At 40.4% G+C, this 25258-nt stretch overlaps 1 protein-coding gene and 1 pseudogene across 3 annotated transcripts in view; one reads left to right on the plus strand and one right to left on the minus strand.

Annotated features, from left to right (window-relative positions):
* The window catches only part of ATP11C (ATPase phospholipid transporting 11C (ATP11C blood group)), a 165885-nt gene that overhangs the window by 127952 nt on the left and 12675 nt on the right, over positions 1 to 25258 (minus strand). The window lies entirely within an intron of this gene.
* Positions 9986 to 10103, plus strand: LOC141569799 (U6atac minor spliceosomal RNA; annotated as a pseudogene).

The raw sequence follows: 25258 nt of genomic DNA on the forward strand, positions 1-25258 counted from the left end.
AATTGAAAGAGCAAACTTAAGATATTATGCATTCTATGATTCCAACTGTATACAAAAAAGATGTATGTGCGCGTGTGTGTATGTGTGCTCACAGACATAAAAACAACCTGAACACCTACAGAAGAAATTTAACAGTGGTTATCTCTGGGGAATAGAGCTGTGAATGAAGCAGGAATGTCAACTTCTTTATACTCTCTGGAGTTTAAAAAATTTTAACCACATATAAACTTTTCAATTAAAAAAATCCTGATTGATTATCAATCAAATCTATCCCAGTTATATAAAATGCCAACGAAAGAGAGACAGACCCAGAATTAAAAGAAATCACTCTTACTGATTTTAGGATTAGATAAAAACTGATCTAAATTTTAAGTTATTATAAAGCACACTTCAGCCCCGGTTTGGCTGACACAACTTGAGTATTTTAAGACAACCAGGGAATTAAAACACAGGAGTGCTCTCTTTTTTATCGCTAAATCCTGATTATAACAACACTTACTTCCAGAATGACAACAGCAGTAGCTGAAACGGTCTATCTCAAGCTCACCTTTGATCAGGCTCACCAAGACACCAGGTAAAAACCCGACCTCCTAACAGGTCCTATGATCTACCAAATATGGTTTTTTTCCTGTGAATTTCTTATGGCTCTATTGTACTGCCATCAAATCTGCTCTAGAACAATAACTATAGAAGAAAATTTGACTTTCAGGATATTCCCAGAAAGATATGAAAAAGGGAGTGGATGAGGGAATGGTTATCTTCAAATGCTTGAAATGAAAGTATTACACGTGTGTAACCCCACAATTCAGTTTTCTAAGTATTAAGTATCCTGTGGACAATTCACTTCAAAAAAATTGATGGGAGGAAAAAGTGGGCCTTCGGTTAAAAAGTGGGGCTTCAGCTTTCATCATCAGCACTTTTAGCACATAATGCTTTGCTTTGTCCAAAGCATCCCAACATATACAATCTCATTATTTAAAGTTACTGAGCATAATGGATTTTAGCCTGATACAGCAACTTACATGAATTCCTGTGTCTGGTGATGTGTTTATTTACCAAGAAACTGCACTCCCAAGAGTAAAGGAACCACCCAGCCATAAGGCTTGTTTTTCCTTTCAGTGCAGCTTTCTTATCAGCAAGTTGATGAATACAAATCTAGTTGTTTTATACAGTGGGGCGGACCTCAAATGCTTTAGGAGATAACAATCTCTCATTCATTTAAGGCAGGCTGAATTCTATTTAAAGTGTCTTTGCCTTTGTATTTCAACACTGAGTGTGTTTGTAAGTCCTGGTATGATTTGTAACATTTTTATCTAAAAAAAAGTGATAGCAAAACTGGTGGCTAGGGAGATTAATGGTATACTCTTAACATAAAAGTTGATCGACTCCATTGTAGAGACAGAAAGCAGTGGTGGATTAGGGGAAGGGAGAATGGCCAATTATTATTTCATGGGTTCAGAGTTTCAGTTCTGCAAGATGAAAAGAATTCTGGAAATGGGTGGTGGCGACAGTTCACAACAGTGTGAATGCACTTAATGCCACAGAACCATAGTAAAGATGGTGAATTTTTGTTATGTGTATTTTACCACAACTTAAAAAACCCCTCTAAATTGGCTTGTTTCCGAAATATTAAAAAAAAAAAAAAAGTTGATTGGCTCCAATGACAGTGCAGTAGCAGTTAAGAGTGCTCCCAAGGAGTCTATAAAACCAAGGGTCACTATGATTCCAATTTCTTGCATCTGAGGTCCATTCAGAACAGAAATAGAACAGAGACGGGAGGAGCTTGCCCGGATAAACTTCCTGCTCTGCTCCTAAGGAGCTTCGTGATTTGGACAAGTCATTTAAACTTTCTGACCCTAAGTTGCCTTATCTGTAAAGTACAGAAATTAACAGTACCTATCTCCACCAGGTTCTTCTGAGGATTTACTGAGAGAATATACCTGTTAGAATACACATCACACTCTAATCCTTAGCTATTACTAGCAACCGCATGAATACACAAAGTCGATTTTCCCAAACTAAAGAGATGCATTTGTTCCCATTTTGGCAAAGGACTAAGAAGATGTGTGCAGCTGTATGCCAATCCTCAGGGATGATTCCAGGTGTTCTCCCCAATGGGTGACCAATTATGGGGATATGTGCGCCCCTAGGTTGAATCCAGGGTTTCACAAAAGATGCTTCTGAGAAGGTCTGCAAGAGAATCCCCAAGGAACTTGCTCAAAATGCAGAGCTCTCTGCCCCAAGACAAACCTAGTGAATCCCAATCTCTGGGGGCGAGCCTTCAGAGTCATAACCACATTGGCTGCAAACAGACTAAATGAGGGGAATTTGGGGGGAAGGAAGGAAAGGAAAAGGAAATTGAAGGGGATCTGGCTTTACAGTAAGACTTGCTGATTTCTCTTTACTAGCAGATGATGCATGGATCTTGACATCTATTTCCATGACTAACCAAATGCCTTGCCTAATTTAATTTTCTTCCCTCTCCTACCCCCCTGCTCCCATCAATCGCATTCCTTGATGGAAAAGCATACCAAATTTAGGACTCAATCCTCTTGCCATCATACCACTTTCATGACCCATTCACTTACCTCCATTGTGGGAAAAGAATTTGAAACAAACGTCATGCTCTCAGAATAAAACTGCACAAACGTAGGTATTATAATACCTGCTTCTAGGATCCCTCTGGTTGCTCATCTGGCCACTTAGGTCTTGCTTATTGCTTTTCTCATGCTCTTTAACCAAGTAAAAAAAAGTACCTTTGAAGACCCTTCCTTCCCTCAAGGTAACCAAGAATACCAACCTGGGATTCTTCTGAAAATAGTAACAATAATACTGGAGCACTATGAACCTGGATAGCACCCTGGCCTTGGGGGGAGGTATGGGATTTTCTCAAGACACAGGAAGACAAGGTTGGAAAACGAAAAAGGAAAAGCCACAAGTTGTCTCTAAAACTTTTTTTTTCTTTTTTGAGAAGTGCTTCTCGCTCATTTTTCCTGTCGTTTCACAGCGGCCTTATACATTTTACCTCACAAGAAAACACATGACTTCACCTGCAGTATCAGGAACCGACAAAAGAGCCACACAACTGATGGTCAGCACTAAATCCTTCTATAGCTTAGAGTATAGGAGAAAGTAGGGTAGTCTGGGAAAAGAAACAACAGCAACAAAACATAGCCTTGAACCACACTCCCCACCCCACCCCCCAAACTACAGAAGTTATTGATGAAGTATCAATTGGAAGAAAATGCCACAGCCAGTTTTGTAACAAGTGGAACAGAAATGGTGTTCCCCCTCCCAAACAATTACACGTGAGTGATGTTAGAGAATAAATAACATTATCTCCAGAAGCACGCCCCAGCTACACTAATGTTTTTTGAGTGCTCTTTCCAAACAAAGCAGTACCTTAGCACAAAGTACAGTGCAATTTCCTAATACAACAAATTTATTTTACAAGAAATCTTCTAAGCTGCATGTGATAACCCATGTGCATCCTGAGCTGCACAGCAGGCATAATAGTATAACCAACCTCAAAGGGTCTGGCTGAGTACTCCTGGAGATAACTGTGCGTAAAGCATTTGAAACAGCATTTGCTAGGGGAACGACTGGGTTGGGGCAAAAGGAATTGCGGTTTTTGCCATTTTTAACCTTTTAACCGGCGATGACTTTTGACCAACCTAATAAAAACGGTAGCCGCTGTTATTGTTGGTAGTTTTAAGAAATAGTTACACGCGGTTAAGGTTTTACACAACTGAACATTTGAGATGAACCGTGGTAATTTGTTGAAATGGAAAGTTGACTTTAAAAACCAAAGGGCAGTAAGAGAGTTCTTGAAAACAGGCAAGAGACACCTATCAGGTGAGAACGGCCTATCTATGCCACACACAGGTTCAGCGGTGCTAAGGGGCATGAGGCGCAATCAAAACTACAATTTCTGCCCTGCGGAAGCTGACATCCTAATAAGGGCAAAAAGACAAACATTCACACTGCCATGTGCACAAATGTGCGACCAGACGCATCTGTGTTCCCGTCTGCCCACTTACCAGTGACCAGCCAGGAGCCCCTGAAGGGCTATGGCTCCATTTCGGCCGCCGTCTCACACCCAATCCCTCCAGACCGCCTAGGCCTAGTCTGAGTTGCGGTAAGCCCCCTGGCAAGTGTCTTACCAACTACTGGAATATTCCGGTACTGGTGTTCTTCCACTTGATTGTTTCCTGAATTGTTTATATTTGAATTTCCTTTTAGCATCTCAAAGGGAAGTTAAGAAATAGCAATTAACGTTAATGACCAGTATTATTTTAAGATACAACTTACTTATCACCTTTCCAGGCACAAGGCAAACAACCCTTAGGGCAGCAGCCATTAGCTAAACAGTAACTGTGGCTGACAAAAGATATGCCAATACCAGAGCAATGGCCTTATTTGTAGCTCAGTGAGAGCCTTTAACCAAGCTGCCACCCATTAGCCACAAGATATCCACACTTAAAGTCAACAGAGCTAGACAGAGCCCTGAACAAAAGCAATTTGGGGAAGGAGGAATGAAGAACTTCAAAGAAGAGCCTAGTGACAGATGGGTGACACTTCCACAAATGAACCATGCTCCACATGCCTTGCAAAAACCACTGTTTGCGACTGAGAACATATTATCTTTCTTAATAAGCAATAACAGAATGGTAAAAAGCGTGAGTTTTACATTTCTAGTCAGACTGCCTGGGTTTGAACCCTACCCCCTTTTAGGCTTTATGACCTTAACTTAAAACTTCTCTAAGCTTCACTTTCCTGACCTGTAAAACGAAAATATGGTAGAAGTCAGGAAATAACACACAGGGCTTACCATAGCGCCTAGCACATAGGTGGGCGGCACCAACAATTAGTTGTTATCATGGAAACAATAAAAATGATGCCAGAAAAGCCCACGAAGGCCTTTTTCACCAATAAAGGTCAAAATAGCAAACATTTACAAAGAGAAAAATAGGAAAAGTAAATCCTGGAAATGTTAACTACTGACAGAAAACTAAATTAAAAAAAAACAAGCAACTTTGTGTGAAATACTTAAGGAAGAAATACTTAAGGAAAAGCCAGCTTGATCATATGATCAGGTATATGATTTCTGTGTCAACTGTTAGGAAAATCTGACACCCCAAAAGAGCTTTAAAGAGTACACAGATTCATTCAATAAGCATTTACTAAGCACCTACTATGCATCAAGCAACCTCTCAGGTACCAGAGACAATGATAAATGCTAATAAAAGCATAACATGATGTCATGGGCAGAGCACAGAGATGGGAGGAATTCATTCTGGCCCAGGTATGTCAGGGAGGAGGGAGATCCAGGGCAGCGACACAGCAGAAATGACAGGAGTTGGGGAGAGAGGTAACTCCAGAGGCATCTGAGGTACATGGGAGCCTGTGAATACCGTGTTCCCCCGAAAACCAGACCCAGCCGGACCATCAGCTCTAAGGCATCTTTTGGAGCACAAATTAATATAAGACCTGGTCTTATTTTACTATAAGACCAGTTATAATATAATGTAATATAATATAATACCAGGTCTTATATTAATTTTTGCTCCAAAAGACACCTTAGAGCTGATGGTCCGGCTTGGTCTTATTTTCGGGGAGACACGGTACCAGCAACTATGTATGTTAGATTCGTTACAGAATGGGCCACAGCAGCGCACGTCCCTAGAAGTCCCATTCTGCTTTATCACAGAACAGGCACTCACCAAGTGCACGAACAACCAATTTTGATAACTCACCTGGAAATATTGAGATTTTACTCTCAGACTCTCGGTGGTTCTACTGCATAGTAATAAAACCGAGCTACCATTTACTGAACAAATACTTTATGTCAGGCACAGTCTAAGCCCTCAGCATGTATTACCTGTATTCGTCTCCACATTACAAATGAAGAAACTTGCATCCCTTTAAGTGGCAACTCTAGAGAAACGAGACACGAGGAAGAGAGCATAGGGCAGACTTGGGCCTGGGCAAAAAGGCGTATCTGCCTCATACACCGTCCCACCCAGGGTACAACATTACATGGAGATCAGGGGCGAAATCTCTAGTTGCTGATAAAGGATGGTTTTGTCAGGCTTTATCCTCAGGGTGTCTATTTCATCTGGCAACATGTGGCAGTGGTAGGCCATTGGCAGGGATACTGAGATTTGGGATCCTGGCTAGCTCTCTGTTTCTTTCCATCAAAAATATGACCAACATCTGGCGGAGTCAGCAAACATCAAGATGAATGGGTCTCTCTACTAAGTCGTACGTTACAAACTGGATTGTCACACCTGGTCAAATTCTACTACAGAATTACAGTTCAACTGCACTTAATAGTAAACACACATGAGCCGTTAGCTGGGCCTTTGAGATGTCTTTGCTCTGTGGAAATTTCTATTCTGGTAGTAGTCGTATGAGATTTGATCTTTATCACACTTTTCCTGGCAGCAGTAAAATTCCATTTCCATCAACTCTGTTTCCTCTCAGAAAAGAAGTCTCTCAGGAAATACTCAAAACATTGTTCGAACAAATATGAATCATTTTCAACAGCCAGGAAGACAGTCCTTCCCCCACTGTTTTGCATCATAGTACTTTCCCTAAAATGACAGTTTTTGGGCAAGACACACTAATTTGAGAAAAAGACAAAGACAGCGTATATTCTTCATTCTTCCCCATCTGTGGTTTTGCTCAAGCAGTTCATTCTGCCTCATCTATTGGCTTGTCCAAGTCCCACAAACGCATTCACTCATTCATTCAACACACCTACCAGTTTTGCGGTCCTGTAATAGCTGGTAGAGGTTCACGCAAGTGTGTTAGGAATGAACCGGGCAGACACGAGGGGATGCTCATCATTGCAGGCAGTCGGACCATCGTGTGACATGGTGAGAATGTCCTTCAAGGCAAAGTTTTCCAGAAGAGGAAACATTTAAAGGCGGCCCTTTAAAGGCAGGTAAGCAGGAGGAATTAAACGGAAGAGGAAAGGCATTGATGGAGGCGAAGAGGACTGCCGAGTACAATGAGCACAACCGAGCTGCTGCCTCAGAGACTCATCCCAATGTGTGTATGGAAGCCATGCTTCCAGCGGGCTGTGCCGACCTGATGAAGGCCTGACTACAACGGGGGTGGGACTCCACTGAGTGCTGACGTCGGACTCCCCAAAGGCTTTCCAGAACCTGCCTCAGTCTAGAAGCTTCTGCCTAAGCTACTCCGTCTCCCCTTCACTAGGGGTCAGACTTGCATCACGGACTAACGGTACACCCACCCTTCCCACCCCCCTCCCCACTGTCTCTCACACAGGCATTCCCTTAATAAAATCCTTGCAAGTTGAATCCTAGATTTGCTGATCAGAGGACCCAGACTAACACAGCATTCTGGACAGGGGGCTGGGCATGAGTAAACACCCAGAGGCACGAAAGATCAGGAAAGGCTCTGAGCTTCTATGCCAAGGAGTGGTGGGTGCCTAGAGCCTGCGGCAGAGGGGTTGGTATAGGAGAAGGAGCTGGGCCAAATCAGAGAAGCCTGTGTGTCCAGTTAAGAAACCTGGACTTGGTCCTCGGAGAAACAGCACCACCAGAAAGTTTCCAGCGGGGAAAGGGCATGTGTTTTCAAAACATTGTTCTGCTTGCAGAATGGAGCATGGACTGGAGGAAGCAGAATATAGAAGTATCTGTATGTATCCTTCCATCTTTTCTGCTAGCTTGCGAGTTCCTAAAGAGTAGAATCATATTTTTTGTTTGTTTTCATCTCTATGCCCCTGTAAAGCTTAGAATAGTGTTTAACACAGAGCAGCTACTCAAGAGGCCCCATCATCCACCTTATCTACCAGGCTGAGCCCAACATTTTAATTAAAACCACCCCAAAGTGTAATGACCAGCCTTTGATCGTTCCTGCTTGGACACTGGAACCCTGTCTAGCCAATCTAGAACAGGAAAGTTACAGGTATGAAGGGAAGAAGTTATTCCCAAAACGTTATGTCCCAACTAGTTATTTCATGACCTCTGTTTGAAGCTGGGCGTCGAATCACATTTGTTGATCGTAATTGTGGGGACAATGGTAGTCATAAAACATTTAGCTTTTGAATGTGTACGAATGCGTTTCTGAATGTGTCTTATGCACAGAGCACTGGACAAAAATCAGAATTGGGTTCTGGATACGGTGCAATAGCCGACAGTGATCTTTGGGAAAACGTTATCTCCAAGGTCTATTTTTTTATCATGAAATAGAAATAACGCCTCCCCTAATTTATGAAATGAGAAGATGCAGTCAATGTGCTTTGGAAACAGTAAAGTGTAAACTCTGTGTTGTCACAAATTTAAGAGGGCAGATTTCAAGCGAAGAGTTCTTACCACACACGTAAAAATAAAACATTAAGGGCAGGAGGAGACTTGGGGAGGTGACGGATATGTCTATTACCCTGATTGTGGTGATGATTTCAAGAAGGCATGCATATGTTCAAACCCATTAAATTGTGTACATTAAATATATACAATATTTTATAAAACAATCACACCTCCATAAAGCTGTTTCAAACAAGACTGGTGCTTCCCAATTCTGAGTTGTGATATTATCCCCAAATTCTCAAAATATAATTGATTTTCCCTTACTTTCTCATCTGTCAAATAGCACTTTTAGTTGAAAGGGTACAGCTATGAAATCAAATAATAATGAGACTCAATTCCTAGAAGGCTGTGCATTGCTGGAGCGGCAGCTGACAGCCCTCCTGAGGTCCTGGGCTCGGAAAGGTCATTTGATGATGGTGTGCTGCCCTTGCTCAGACGCCGCTTTGTTTCTCATTGCTATCTCCCTGACTTGACTGACGAAACACAGGCACGCTAGGGGCTCTACTTGTGATAACCAAAATAACCTTACTGAAAAAGGCAATCATTACCTCCAAACAGCCTGAAGTGGATTGTGTGAGTTAGGGAAGAGAGTCATGATGACTCAGAAACTGTCAGATCAGATTGGCTTGAGCTAATTAGGCGACTAAAAGCTAGCTATCAATGGTTGGTTGCCCATGAAAAATGAAAATGGCATCTCTAGTTCTCTGGGCTGAGACAATCACTTCCAGAACCCCACGCCCCCCTCAGAGACACACACACACACACACACACACACACACACACATACACACACACTCATTTCTAAAGCCCAAAGCATTCGGCAGAACTTTTAAAATCTTCCAAATTTGCAAATTGATTTAGTAAATTGGTCTCATTTTGATTTAGGAAGGAAACGGGTAACAAGTAGAGGAAACTAAGTCCATTTTTATAAAAAGGAACTTGCTTTAGATTATTTTGGCAAAAGAACTAAACAATCTGCAGAAATCATTTTAAGTCACACTTGGCATTTTCAAGTGCAAATTAATTATTTCCACTTATAAAGTACATTTAATGGTAAGAAATCAATAATGACGGCAATAATGGATACCACTGCACTGAGCACATTCTATGGGGGGCACTTTACATATATTATCTGTATTACTCCTAACAACCCATGTTAATATCTACATTTCAAATTTTAGAAAAACAGTCTCAGTGAGATAAATGTGCCACAAACAAAGTAAATGGCGGAGTTGAGGTTGAAACCAAGATTCGAAAAGCCCAGATTCTTAGATGGCGGTGAAAGGGGGTAGAGCATCTCTGTTTCCTAATCTCAATCTCTTCCCCCCCTCCATACCTGTCCCTGTTGCCCTCCTCCCTCCTACACACACGCATGCACTCATTTCCACAGCAAGGCAATGTAAAGCAGTGGGCTGATCATTTGGTTTCATAAACCTGCACGTGAAGTGGTGACTCTGCCATTTACTAGCTGCAAGACTTCAGTGGTACAAATTACTTGATGGACGTCAATTTCCCATTATATTTGATGAATTTAAATAAACATACACACTGTCTAGTACAGCTACTTGCTCTATTTGTTGCCTTTCCCCTCGCTCTCCTTTGATAGCCTGAAGACCAAATGAAGATGAAGCAAAGGCACTCTACCTGTATTGCATAATAGCAGGCATTTTCCTTAACAAGGATGGAAGTGGTTCTAGTGACCTATAAAATACACATATGGTAAGGAATTGCCAACAACTTTGTGGCATCTAACCATGATTTTTAGCCATAAAGTAGAATAATAAATAATGATCACATGGGATTTAGCCTAGGGAAACAAGGTTAGTTCAACATTCATAACTCAAACAGTGCCATTCACAATATCAACAACCTAAGGAAGAAAATCCATATGAATATTTATAGATGCAGAAAAAGTGTGATATTCATTCAAGTGCCACTTATTTTTAAAAATACTCAACCTAGAAATAGAAGGGAACTTCCTCAGCCTAATAGAAAACACCTATGAAAAAAACTATAGCCAACTCATACTTAATGATGAAAGATTGAATAATTTTCTCCTACAATCAGGAACAAGGCAAAGAATCTGCTCTTATCCCTTCTATACAATATCATACCAGACTGAAGTCCTAGCTAATGCAATAAGGCACAGAAAAGAAATACAGATAAAATTGGAGAGGAGAAATCAAACTGTCTTTTTTTCCACAGAAAGCGTAATTATCTAAGGAGAAAATCCAAAAAGAATCTACAAAAAGCTACTAGATCCAATAAGTAACTTCAGCAAGTTTGGAAAATAGATCACTATACAAAAATCAAGTAAAGTTTTATATATAGCAGTGAACAACTGGAGACTGAAATTTTTATAGGCACCATGTACAATAGCACCAGTAAATATGCAGTACTCAGTGATCAATCTAACAAAGTAGTGTAAGATTTATATGTTGAAAATTATGAAAAACATTGATGAGAAAAATCAAAGAAGACATAATTAGAGAGATAAACTGTGTTCATGGATCAAAGGACTCAACATTATCAATATTATAATTCTCTCCCAAATTAATTTATAGATTTAAATGAACCCCAAATAAAATCCAAGCTGGTTTCTCTTTTAGAAATTTACAAGGTGATTCTAAAAGTTATACGGAAAAACAAATAATCTAAGATAACTAAAAATATTTGGAAAGGGGTGGCCGGATGGCTCAGTTGGTTAGAGCACGAGCTCTTAACAACAAGGTTGCCGGTTCAATTACCACATGGGATGGTGGGCTGCAACCCCCGCAACTAGACTGAAAATGGAGACTGGACTTGGAGCTGATGGGTCCTGGAAAAAACACAGTTACCCAATAAAGTTAAAAAAGAAAAAAGAAAAAAAAAGAAACAGAATGTTGTCAGGACCCAGAAGTCCTCATTAAAAAAGAAAAACTGGAAAAAGTAGTTGGAGGACTCAAACCAAATGATTTTAAGACTTACTATAAAGCTATGCTATTCAAGACAATGTGATATTGGTAAAAGGATAATCGCATAGGTCAATGAAAAAAGAGGAGAAATTGATCTACCCATATATATGGTCAATTGATTTTTGACAAAGATGTCAAATTCATTCAATACTCAAAGGAGAATCTTTTAGTCTTTCAACAAACGGCGCTGGAACAGAAGAACTTATCTGTGTCAAAAAAAGAAACTCAACCTAAACCTCACTCTATATATACAACTTGAAGTGGATCATAGACTGAAATATAAACCAAACTCTAAAGCTATAAAACCTCTAGGAAAAAACAGAAGTAAATCTTCATGATTTTAGGTATGGTAACTATTTCTTATATAGGAAAGAAGAAGCATAAACCATAGAAGAAAAAAATTCATTTATTTCATCAAAATTTAAAACTTGCTCTTTGGAAGACAATAATAAAAATAAATAATAAAATATACAGACTGGGAAACATATTTGCAAACCACATATGTGACAAAGGGCTGGTACCCAGAATTTATAAAGAACCCTCAAAACCGTGTGTGTACACACACACACACACACACACACACACACACCCAACTGTATATTTAAAAACCATTAACAGACACTTGCTCAAAATCACTAGTCATTAGGAGAAACAGAATAAAATTACAATGAGATTATTACTACCTACTAAAATGACTAAATTTTAAAAATATTACAATTCTCTATAACAATGTTGGTAAGGATATTGGAGCAACTGGAGCCTGATATATTGTTGACAGGAATACAAAGTAGTACAGTCACTTTGAAAAACAGTTTGACAGTTTCTTATAAAATTACACACTCTTTTAAAACCAAGCCATCCCACTCCTTGGTATTTACCTAAGAGAAATAAATATACGAGTGTATGCCCACATAAACACATGACACAAATGTTTAAAGCAACTTTGTTCATAATCACCCTAAACTTTAAATTCTCCAAAACGCCCATCAATTGTTGAATGGATAGTGTGGTAATTCATATAGTGGAATTTTACTCAGCAGCAAAAGGCAGCAAACTTTCAATAAATGCAACAGCATGCATGACTCTAAAGAAGCATTATGCTAAGTGAAACAAGCTGGATTCAAAAGGCTACACATTTTGATCCCATTTATATGAAGTTCTGGAAATGACAGAACTATAAAGACAGATATCAAATCAGTGTTTAGCAGTATGGGAAAGGGACTGACTACAAAGGAGCATGTGGGAACATTTTGCATGACAGAAAAGTCTATTATCTTGATTGCAGTGGTGGCTACAAACTATTAATTTTGTCAAAATTCAAGGGCTAGTACACACCTAAAAAGGGTGAATTTTACTGCAGATAAATTATACCTCAATAAACCTGAAAAAAAAAAGCATACCACTTCAGAAATGGCCGACCATTTTAGGCAGAGATCTACAACTAATCAGCACTGAAAGTGCTGAGTTTTGACTCTAAGGTTAAGACCCACAATTAAAGGACAGGAAAATAGGGAGGACAAAGCTCATGACAGTTTTGTGTGTTTTTCAGGGCTCACTGATAAAATTGTGTAAGAAAAGCCCTCCGGTAAGAAGGCGATAAATATGTAATTTAAGACCCAAATACCCCATCTGCTCTTTATTTGAAACAGATTAACCTAAAATGATAAATGGCCACTAACAGTCCTTACCAATTGCTTGACTTTGTAGATGACTCATTCAAAGGACTGCCTAATGAGACAGGAACCTGTTCAAGTACTAATTCTCCTCAATTTACAAGTGTTCTGATTTATAAGAGCAGGGAAGAAGCATTTTCATTCTTTGCAATTCCTTTCTCTTGATTTTTGTGTTCAAGAGACACAATAGAAGCTTATCTTGGCAGCAGAGGCTGCAGGGTGAGAGACGTGAAGCATTGTCCAAAACCCCCTGAAGGGCCTTTCTCCTTGTTTGGAAAGCTATTCAGTGACAGATGCAGGCAGGTATCTAGTAGTGGATAAGTAAGCCCGAGTGCAAGGCCCTGGATTTGCAGGAAGCTATGGTCAAAACAGCGGTAGGAGTTGTTTAACTAGCATTCTCAGAGCCCCAAGGCCTAAACTGAGAAAAAAAAAAAAGACTACAGAAGACTGGTCTTCATTTCTTCACTCATTTCTTCACCCATTCATCCAACAAGTATGTACTGACTGCCTATCTGGGCTCTGTGTTAAGGCTGATGATGATACAAAGATAACTGCCTGGTCTAGAGTAGCTTATGATCTTCTGGTGGGCAGGGTAGGGGTGTACAATGTCCAGTAACAGCAAACAGGCTGGAGTGCACCTTAATGAAAGAGGAAAGCTACAGCTGTGATGTAGTCCTCTTTGCACGCCATTCGCCATTAGGCTCTCAGCACGCCAAAGCTCACCAGAAAGACAAGACTGGCAGTCACTCCAGGGAGCAGGAAGAACATATGCAACAGAAGTGGGAGTAAGCACAACACAGCCAGGAAACTCACCAAGTTCTGGGGCACTGAGCCTGATGGAGAATGGTGTGTAATGAGACTGGAGAGAGGCTCGTACCAGAAAGGTTGAGGGCTCTGTACGTTGTGCCAAAGAATCAGCTGTCAGTTTGTGGGGTAGACAATAGAAAGCCTGTTAACCGGGCAGTAACAAACCAAGATTTGCATTTAGAAAGATGATTCTGAGGGCAAGTCAGAGACAGAGGCAGAAAGGAGATGTGGGGTTTCCTCTCTCTTTTTTGGGGGAGTACCAGGAAGTTGGTGTTGATTGTAGAGCCCTTCCATGAACCAACCTTGAGTCATGCAGAAGAAATGACCCATTTCTCTAAACAATCATGATTGTTTATTTCTCTATCCACTCTGCATCAGAGTAGCAGTTCCCTAAGGACAGGAATGGATGGACAGACACGGACACACACACACACACACACAGTGCCTGGCTAACAGATGTTCAGTATCTGTGTTAACTGACTGACTGAATGAATAGACAGATAGCCCAGACCCAAGACACCAATTGAGAACTGTTGTAAAATGTGATTGATGGGTTATTTGGGGCGTTGGTAAGCTACACATCACATGAAAAGTTGAACTGGATACATGGGGAAGTCTCTTCCAATGTGAAGATTTTGATTCTAGGCCACTCCCCTGAGAAAGTATCAAGTGGCTGGCTGCAAATGGGATGTGAGATTTGTTTTAAAGAAAGACAGAAAAAATGGGTCCAATAAAAATGTCAACGGGTGAGTTTATAATATCAGGAAATAATGAAGTCAGCTCCAAGCTAATAGCACGTTTTTTTTATCATGGCCCCAGAGAAAGGAAACCGTTGATGATCATAATTAAGCTTCTGAAGGCAGGCAGTGGTGGATCAAGCCCTGTAGTCTACATAGACGTATGGGGGGGTGTCCAGTGCTTGGCAGTGGGCCGGAAAAGGAGAGGGGGCAGCAACAGGCAGGTGAGCAGTGAGCATCAGGAGAGTCTGCATGGAGAAAGCAGACAACACAACAGCAGGGAAATCTGGGAGAAAGCAATTAGTGAACATCAACAATGGGCAGCGAAGTCCCAAGTACAGGCGTGCGTCTAGGCAGAGTTCAACTTCCCGAGAGGCATGGCTGAAAGCAAACATATTCCTACCCTTGGAGGAACTTCAGCCCCAACCACTGGACCCAGACAAGGACCTCACAGGGCAAAAGCAGAACAGCGTCTAGTTTCTGGCATGGAAGTACAGTCCATTCTTCATCACAAGGAACTAAGCAGAAAGCAGCTCTACAAACACCTAAGCACATAGAGTCAGAAGGAGACTAGCAGACATGCAGATGAGCTCAGAAGCCTGAAGTTCCTGAAATTCGCCCCAACTCAGGACAGGCTGGGGCCCCAAGCCTTACTCAAGGCTCTGGCCACTGGATTGCTGTGAAGACACGAAAGCCAGCAGCCCCCTCACCCGCACCCTGACCCTCCCAACGTCACACAACATGAGGCAAGGCCATGAGCAAAAAAGAGCTACTCAAAGAATACAAATGAAAGAGAGTCTGGCATGTGGAAGGACCAGGGAAGAGGAACATGGAATTCAGTGTATACACATCTCTTCTCTGTTCACTTTCTCCATCCACCACCATTTCCCTAATCCAGAATACGTATCTTAAAAAGCTCTATAGCCCATACATATTACCCAGAAATCTATTCATTTTTGTATTTGTGGCCATATCTAGAAAAAAAATAATAATTTGGCATTGTTCCGTGGTCAAGACCCATGCCCCCAACTGTATACCGAGGGTGCCAAAAAAAACGTATACAAGCTGACACTTTGGTCAATGTTGCTCAAGCAGCAGTTCGTTGTAATCAGAAGTGTCTAGACGCTAATGGTAACCACTTTGAGCACCTCTTGTCATTGCATTAGTCAGACGTGACTTGTATCCATCTTTTGTTACCGGTATATATTGAGTTATTACAATTTTAATAGGTTTTTCCTTTCTTAAAATGTGTGTACATTTTTTTGGCACCCTCTGTATAAAATGTATTGTGGGAAGATTGGATTCCCTTTACATTTTTAAAAAAATAATTGTTATTGGGGAATATTGGGGAACAGTGTGTTTCTCCAGGGCCCGTCAGCTCCAAGTCATTGTCCTTTAATCTAGTTGTGGAGAGCGCGGCTCAGCTCCAAGTCCAGCTGCCGTTTTCAATCTTAGTTGCAGGGGGCACAGCCCACCACCCCATGTGGGAATTGAACCGGCACCCTTGTTGAGAGCTTGTGCTCTAACCAACTGAGCCATTGGGCCACCCCTCCAGAGGTTCAGCGGCAGCTCGATGTCTTCAATCTAGCTGTGCAGCCTACTGGCCCATGTGGGAATCGAACCGGCAACCCTGTTCAGAGACTGTGCTCTAACTAACTGAGCCATCCGGCTGCCCCCATTACATTTTAATGTAATGTAACATACGCTCATAATGTGTAACTGGGAGGACAGCCCATATTGCTACTCTTATTTCCCATTCTCAACCACAGACTTAGAAGGTCTTCAGGGGTTTAAGCAATGCTCTAGCCTATCCACTCTCACTGTACAGATGAAAATCTGAGGACCACTGAGGAAAGTTACATAAGAAACTACCCCCCAAATTACACAACAAACTAGCGGCAAAGCCAGCAATGAAACCCAGATGCCTCTGCTCCTTCCATGTTTGCAGTGTCAGCAAATCTGGTAGATGTGCCTGCCATTATGAAGCAAAATTGTTAGATGCGCTCACTCCTAATTTTTAACCCTTCCCACTGAGCTCACACACAGCCCAACAGAAGATCTCCATCTGCCCGGACGTTCCTTGATACATGACAGAATGGAAATCCACTAGCGGTTACACAATTTAGATTATCCAACTCCAAAAAGCAAGAGAAGGCCTCAAGCAACACCATCTGATTATGAGATTCTGCGGCTGTAGAGAATTAATCAAATTCATCCTAGAGGTTCATCGGCTGCATGACACACTCATTTCTTGATATTGAAACTCCCTAACAAATTTCAACACAAAGTATGCTGACGAGTTCTTCTGCTAGTACTTTCTGATCTTCATCTGCTACTATGACTAGCATTTGAAGGAATATAAATAAGCAGGTTGCTTGACCCATAGTATCTATACAATCTTTTGTACTTATATGAAAGCTTGGAAGATAGAAAGGGTCTCGTTTAGGGAAATCATTTTCACTGTTACTTGTGAATATAAAATAAGTGAAAAGAGAAGGTGAGAAAGTCTAATGACTGGTAAATCATGAATAATTGAGTTGCGCTGACACTTGAATAATGTGATTTAAATTATGTAACGACAGTCACGTGGAATCAAATAGTTAATTGTTAACTTTCTGTGTGCCTTTCCTTTTGGAACAATCTTTCTGAGAAGTGCTTTACGTTCCTTTACGTGCCAAGGACATGAATTGAGGACGGGGTAGGTAAAGAGTGATGTGTTCACGGCGCTGACCCTGAGCAGCAGCTTTTGAGCAAGTACTGCCACTTTAATTCTTTCACCCTCATTCTTTGCTCCTTTTCAATCTGGTAATTTCTAGGAATGAACCTTCTTTATGACACATGCTGTATATTTTTTGGTTTGAAGTCTTGAGTTTATGTGAAGTAAAGCAATGTTCTTTTTCAAAGCTCTCAGTTCTTAAAATATCAGAACCTGCAAAAAGCACATGCAGAGTTGCTATTATCCCTTCAAATCAAAAGCTCAGTCACTGCTATGAGATATTAAGAAAGAAGTTAGGAAGACAAGCAAATCTTTATGGGCTGCATCTATTCTGGCAAAAGCAGCACAGCAGAGAGGCACAAACATATTAAAAATCATTTTAGCAAGTGAGTTCTTGCCAAGCAAAAATATCCTGGGCCACTCTATCTACCTAAATGTTTTCACAGAGGTTTCAGCTAGCAGGCATTTAAATTCTAGGAGCAGCTACAGGTAAACAGAGGCTTGGAGGTTAAAAAATAAGAGTGCATGTGGGTAATAACTGGAGACAGGAATGTATTTGCAAAAATATATTAGGTTCCCCTAACTGCCCCAGAACAAATATTCACTAAAATATTCATTTTAATTTTAAATCCATTCACTGAATAAACTTCACAATTTAAACAAACATTTGAAACACGTCAACGATATATACCTGTCTCCTAATTAAATTAAAACTTAAAAGAAGATACCAAAAAATAATGAAGAAGGTCCCACTCAGCAAGAAAGATGTTATATGGAATTTCACGTTTATAAAAGAATCTCTTGGGCTACACTTACTGACTTGTTTCCAAAGAGTACAGTATGGAAAGGAGGAAAAAAGGAACTTCACAGTGGAGGAATCCAGTAAACACTAGTATAGACAGGTGATTAAGCTCAACACCGACAGTGGTAAGTCATACTGATAATATGTATTCTTGATATGGTGTGATAAAAATGACACTTCGGAGTAATAGTTTTACTGTTATATCTCCTCGGGCAAGGGAAGTAAGAAGAAAAAATAAACATATGGGATTACGTCAAACTAAAAAGTTTTTTTGCAGCTAAGGAAACCATCAATAAAACAAAAAGGGAGCCTACTGAATGGGAGAAGGTATTTGTCAATGATACATTTGATAAGGGGTTAATATCCAAAATTAAAAAAAACTCAATCAACTCAACACCAAAAAAACAAACAATCCAATTAAAAAATGGGCAGAGGACACGAAGAGACATTTTTCTAAAGACGACATACAGATGGCAAACAGACATATGAAAAGATGCTCAACCTCACTAATCATTAGAAAAGTGCAAATAAAAACCACAATGAGATACCACCTCACCCCAGTCAAAATCACTATCATCAATAAATCAACAAACAACAAGTGCTGGCGAGGATGTGGAGAAAAGGGAACCCTCGGGCACTGTTGGTGGGATTGCAGATTGGTGCAGCCACTATGGAAAACAGTATGGAGGTATCTCCAAAAAATTAAAAATGGAACTACCGTATGACCCAGCAATTCCACTCTTGGGTATCTATCCAGAGAATTTCGAAATGCTAATTCAAAAAAATATATGCACCCCTATGCTTATTGCAGCACTATTTACAATAGCCAAGACATGGAAACAACCGAAATGCCCATCGATAGACAACTGGATGAAGAAACTGTGGTACGTTTATACAATGGAGTATTACGTGGCCATAAAGAAGAATGAAATCTTACCATTTGCAACAACATGGATGGACCTAGAGAACATTATGTTAAGTGAAATAAGTCAGACAGAGAAAGACAAATACCATATGATCTCACTTATATGTGGAATCTAAAGAAAAGAATAAATGAACAAACTAATCAGAAATAGTCTCAGAGACATAGAGGAAAAACTGAGGGTTGCTAGATGGGAGGAGGGTGGGGATAAGGTAGAGGGTGAGGGGATTAGAAAGCACAATCAGTAACCACAAGATGGCCATGGGGACACGAAGGTCAGTTTGGGGAATATAATTAATAATGTTGTAAATATTATGTAGGATATCCATGGGCACTTGTCTTATTAGGGAGACCACCTCAGGGATGATGTAGATGCCTGATCACTGCACGGTACACCTGAAACTGAAGAATAATGAATGTCAACTATAATTTTATATATATAGTGGACTCCAGCATAAGGAATAGAGACAATAGAGACAGTGGAAATGTAATGGCTGTGTGCGATGTTAGAGGGGTAGTAGATGGGAGGAGGGGGTTTATCACTGTGTGAGGGGTATAAATGATAAATGTCTAACTATTACAGTGTTTTGTACACATGAAACTAATAAAAGAAAATTAAAAAAAAAAGACACTTCACCTCGCTAGTCTTCCAAAACTCAATAGCCTCAGTCTAATCATGAGAAAAACAGACAAATCCTAGTGGAGGGGCATTCTACAAAATACCTGACCGTATTTCTCAAAACTGTCAAAATCATGTAAACCAAGGAAAGTCTGAGAAACTATCACAGCCAGAGGAGTCTAAGGAGATATGACAACTAAATGTGACATGGTATCTTGGATAGGATCCTGGAACCGGAAAATTACATTAATGGGAAACTGAGGAAATCTGAATGAAGTATGGACTTTAGTTAATAATAATGTATCAATATTGGTTCACTGTGACAAATGTACATTACTAGTACTAGATGTTAATAATATGGGAAACTGCTTGTGGGGTATATGAAAACCCTCTGTACTATCTTTGCAACTTTTCTGTAAATCTAAAAATACTCTAAAACAAAAAGGCTTTTAAAACATTTATAATTTGTTTCTTGGGTATCTCCCGTCTCCATTCAAATCCTGCGCTTCTTACCCAGCATCAAGCAGGAGAATCAATGAGCCTTGGGCACCTGTTGTGTGAGAAATGAATTTGCTATGGATCACCTAATAGTCACCAGGAGGGAATGGTTGTGTCAAAACAGTGTCCTTGAGTCAAACAAGGAGCAAATTTAAAGTCAATGGCAAAATTGGGGATCAGTGACCTTTAATGATGCAATCAATCCATCAGCAAAAACAGACTGATGGTGCAGCTCAGCCCTGGAATCTAAACGCAGTGAAGAATTCGAACATCCAAACCTTGGTAATGCTTCAAAATGCCTTAGATCTAAATCTAGAAACCACAACAACCTAAACTTTAGCAAAAAACAGTATTGACCCCATATTAATAAACATTTAAAAAAATTAAAAAACAAAGTGCTCCAACGTTAGAATCATGGGCATTATCAGTTTTACAGTTGTTTCCTGGATTTGGGTGGCAGTAGATAAAGGTTAGATTCAGAGGAGTAAAGGTTCAAAGTACTATGTAATTTTTAACATCCAGGTTTGGGTTGACCAATCAAGCTGCCCTTGTTTACATTTCAGCTAATATCTGAAGATATCGACTGATAAAATGGGAGGAGGGAGACTGAAAAGTAGCTCATCATCCACTGTTGGTCAGATACAATGTACTTCATTTTGAGAGTAGATTTCAATCGAACTTCACATTTTACTTAGGCAAAGTCAAGCGTCAGTCAGCATGTTAATAGAACCCGAGTCTGCAAGCATTATTACCCATCAGCATCACCAGGAGGGATCCTTACAACACAGTCTGCCACCCCTCCCCCTAGAGAAGCTGATGCAGTAGGTCTGAATCAGAGGCCTGAGAAGTGCATTTCTAATAGCTCCGGGGTGTTGTGGATACTTGTCTTTTGTGACATTCCAATAACATTAAAATACCCACCGAACTCAAATGTATGCGATCTGGGACTTTTCTGCTCTTTTTCTTTACCAACAATTTTTTTTTTGAGCATTTATTCCAGTGCCCAGCACCATACTAGACATTGGCTCTGAGGATAGAGCAGTGAATAAGTAAAAACACACATGCCCGTAGATCTTGTTCTAGAAACGGAGGCAGCTAATAATTAGTTCCAAGATTCATTATTAATTACAATTGCAGAAAGACCTGTGAAAGAGAAGTACAAGGTGCCATTGAAGTTCAAGGGAAGGCCTCCTTACGGAAGTGACGCCTGAGCTTAGTTCTGAAGGATTAGAAATGAGGTCGTTGGGGAGAGGACTGCATGATTCCGTGGGAGCGGTGTGCAGAAGTAGGAGGGTAGGGCCAGTGGACAGCAGCGCACCAGGCAAGGGCAGTGGTCAGATACGTTGTCGCACAGGCAGGCAGAGCCTGGTGGGCACCATAGGAGTTTCAATCTTACTCTGAGTGTGAGGGAAGCCACTGGGGATTCTTAGTGTGAAAATAACCTCAATTAATGTATGTTTTCAAAAAATCAGTCTAATGGCTTTGCAGAGATTGATTAAAGCTAGCCAAGAGTGGATCCAAAAAATATTAAAGAAGTAAAATCGTTGGGATTTGGTGATGGACTGGGTAAGTTGGAGTGAGGCCAAATTTAAATGTAACTTCCGAGACAGTGTAAAATGCTGTGAAGTGATCAGCAGCGCTTTTCCAGTCTGACTGGAGGTTTTCTCTGTGGTGCAGCATGAGGCAAAAAATGTATTTGATCTGTGCCTTCGAAAAGATGGCTTCACAAAAATACTTCAACAGTAGAATGACAGATCAAATGGTTCCCTTTTCCAAGAAGGGAAGATTACTTTTGAGAGCATTATATATTAAGCTCAAAGTTAACCTTACTGTCTCCTTTCACAGTTGTGAAAGCAAAGACTGACAGGGTTACTCATTGCATTCTGCAGTCTGCGAACTATAAAAGCAATTTTATTTTTACCTTTCTCATGGCATTCATCACTTCCTGCCTTGTATTTTCATTATATATCTATGCAGATGTGTCTTATCTTCCTTTCTAAACCATGAGTTCCCTAGTGAAAGATAATGATTACTACAATAATAAGAAATCCCAGAGACAATCTATATATCCAAATCTAGGGGTGTTAAATATGGGAAAGGGCATATGAGAAAAAAATTGAGAGAAAATCCTTTTCATGTGTCCCATTAAGCAAATGAGTTGTCCTTAGAAAACAAAAGTAGCACAGGAGTAGAAAAAGGTGCTTATGTATTTTACATTGAAACATACTTAAAACAGCACTCAAATATAATTTAAGAAAATAGCAAAGGACTGGAAAGTATTGCTTTCTGTAAATAGAAGGGCAAACTAAGCAAGATTTATATGACCAGGGGTGAACATGAAAATACTTCCTTCTGTTTATATCACCACATCCTTAAAACGGCTGACTGAAATTAACCAGAGTTTTATAGCAGACTCAGATGATAATTTACACACTTAGAAAAAAATCGACCCCATGGGGAAAAAAACACCCTATAAAAAAAAGTATGTGCAACACTCTAAACTGAGTATAGCAGAGGAATCATAATTTCTCCCTTCTTAGCGAGTGACACTTACCAAGACAAAATCTCAGTCCAAAATCTCTGAGATGCTTCAGTCCAGATCCTAGTATTATGTAATTCATCCATCCAGCAATCATGGTTTAAGGCCTTCCTGTACTGCCTGCTCTAAGTGAAGTTGTGGCATAATGGTGCGTTTCCACTAACTAAATACTTACAGATAAGGTCTAAGATTCAATCATGTTAAAAACAACTCTGCGTTATGTTGGGCCTCACAACAACTGAGAAAGACCATTCTTGCTCACAGACTTCATTCAGGGCTTTATTCACATGGCAGCTTTTCAGGGAGCCCTTCCTTTGTCACCCTATGAAAAACTGCACCCTCCACCACCTGATATTTCCCTGCTTTATTTTCCCTTTATCACTCATCATTCGCATACAAGATATTACAATTATTTATCTTGTTTATTGTCGCTCTCCCTGTCTACTGGTTAGCCACCCAAATCTGTTTTTCCTTTCTTTCTGAGCACCTGGCTTTTCAGCTAGAAACTACACTGCCCTGGTTTCCTTGTGGCCTGGGAGGACAACGTGACTAAGATGTCCCCAAAACTACGTGTGTAATATTGATGTGTGAAACTTTCTGGTCATTTTCCTAAAGAAGCTTGCCCTGGACCCCTCTTTCCTTCTAGCTGGTTGGAACTTGCAAACCAAATGCTGAGGAAGGCAGAACTGCCCCACTGGCCTGGGACCCTAAATGACCTCATGGAACAGAGCCTGACTCCTTGCCCTGGGCTATTACATGACACAGAAACAAACATCTACTTTTTACTGGCCGTTGTATTTTGGAGTTCTTCGTTATATCCGTTTACCCTTTATGCTAACCCTAACAACAACCTCCCATATTACAATGTATGGTCCAAGGAGACAGATTTTTGTTTTGCTCACCAGTGCATCCCTAGCAAGTAGAATAGTGCGTGACATGTGGTAGGATACTCAATAAATACTTGTGAATTGATGAAATGAACCATTTCATTATCAATGCCCTTCCACATCTCCAAATCACCTTCATGGCTTCAAGTTCAGATTAGATTCAAATTGCTCCCAAAACAGTGTCCCAAAAGTTCCTACACCTCTTTCACTGCCATCTTTCCCTTCCTCCACTGAATTCCTCCCTTCAGCCCCATTACCTTCCTTTCACTTTCCCAATGGGCCTGGCCCACCTCAGGGCCTTTGAACAAGTTGGATCCAATACCTATTCCCACCCCTTTGAGGGAGAAGCAGTCCCTCATTCATTCAGTTACCTGCTTAACTGTCATCTTCTCAGATGGAACTTGCTGGCCATCCTATCAAAAACGGACACTATTTCTATTCATTTTATCCATAACTTATGAAAAATGAGTAATTATAAATTGTTGGGCTTATTTCTCATTGTAAATTAGATTGTAAGCTTCATAAGGACACAAACCACTTGTTTTCATTCACCACTTGGTCCCTGTTGCTTAGCGTAGTACTTAGCCGGTTATGAGAAGTCAATAAAGCAGTGAATAAATGAACTGCACTGAAGATGCTGAGTGTTTCTAAAAATATTTTGAGGTAGACATGAGTTAAAGCACAGGTAGCTCTCCATAATGCAGTCTTCAAATGTCCTTGACTATCAACCTGAGGATAATGTAAATTTCTACTTATGGAGCTGTAAACCAAAGCACATTCTGGCATGCCTTTGTTTTCTTAGGATTATCATTCCTCCTTTCCACTGCTGGTTTGTAGTTGCTAACGACCAGGTGGAATTTGAATGACTCCCTATTGGTATGATGTACCAAGAGCAGCTTTCACCAGGACGTTTCAAATGCAGGTTCATCCGGGCATATACAAATTCCAAATAAATGATTATTGTATTTTGCAGGCATGCCAACTGGTCTCCCGGGACCTCAGACCCAAGAACCAAAGTTCATCTTACCTCTCAGGTCAAGGTTTCAGGTCATCGATTTGCTTCTGGATTATGAGCTGAGGTGGCCCTCTAGAACTGTGTGGGCACCGGCCAAACTGGGCACGCTGGAACACTCAGGAGGTATTCAGTGACACAGACTTTTAAACATGCTGTTTTTAAAAAAATGGTTCCTTTTGTATCTTGTCTGGGGTGGTACACAAACCTACACATGGGATAAAACCATGCAGAAGAACTAAACACACACACACACACAAATGAGTACAAATGTAACAGGAGAAATCTGAATAAGACTGGTGGATGTCATCCATGTCAATACCTGGTTGTGACATTATACTACAGTTTTGCAAGATGTTACCATTAGGAAAAACTGGGTGAAGGGTCCACGGGATCGCTATTATTTCGTACAACTACATGCATATCTACAATTATCTCAATCCAAATTTCAATTAAAAATTGCTGCTTCAACATAGAAACTCTAGGATGCTGCAGAATTCAAGCGGTTACTTTTCTGGGAGGAAAAAAACAGAAAAAAAAAAAACCCTCCAAAAAACCAGGAAGGAAGAGGCTGCGGAAATGAGAGAAAGAGAAGTAAAGTAGGAATGACCATGAAACTTCGTAATGGGGGAGATTACTAAAAGAACACTGCAATCTCTGAAAATATACCCACATATTTCCAGTGTACTTTCAGGTCACAATGTCAAACAGTAAAAGGTTGGTACAGAACACCTAGTTCAAACCCTGCATTTT

The sequence above is a fragment of the Rhinolophus sinicus genome, chromosome X, assembly GCF_036562045.2.
Source record: "Rhinolophus sinicus isolate RSC01 chromosome X, ASM3656204v1, whole genome shotgun sequence".
In the NCBI taxonomy this organism is placed as follows: domain Eukaryota; kingdom Metazoa; phylum Chordata; class Mammalia; order Chiroptera; family Rhinolophidae; genus Rhinolophus; species Rhinolophus sinicus.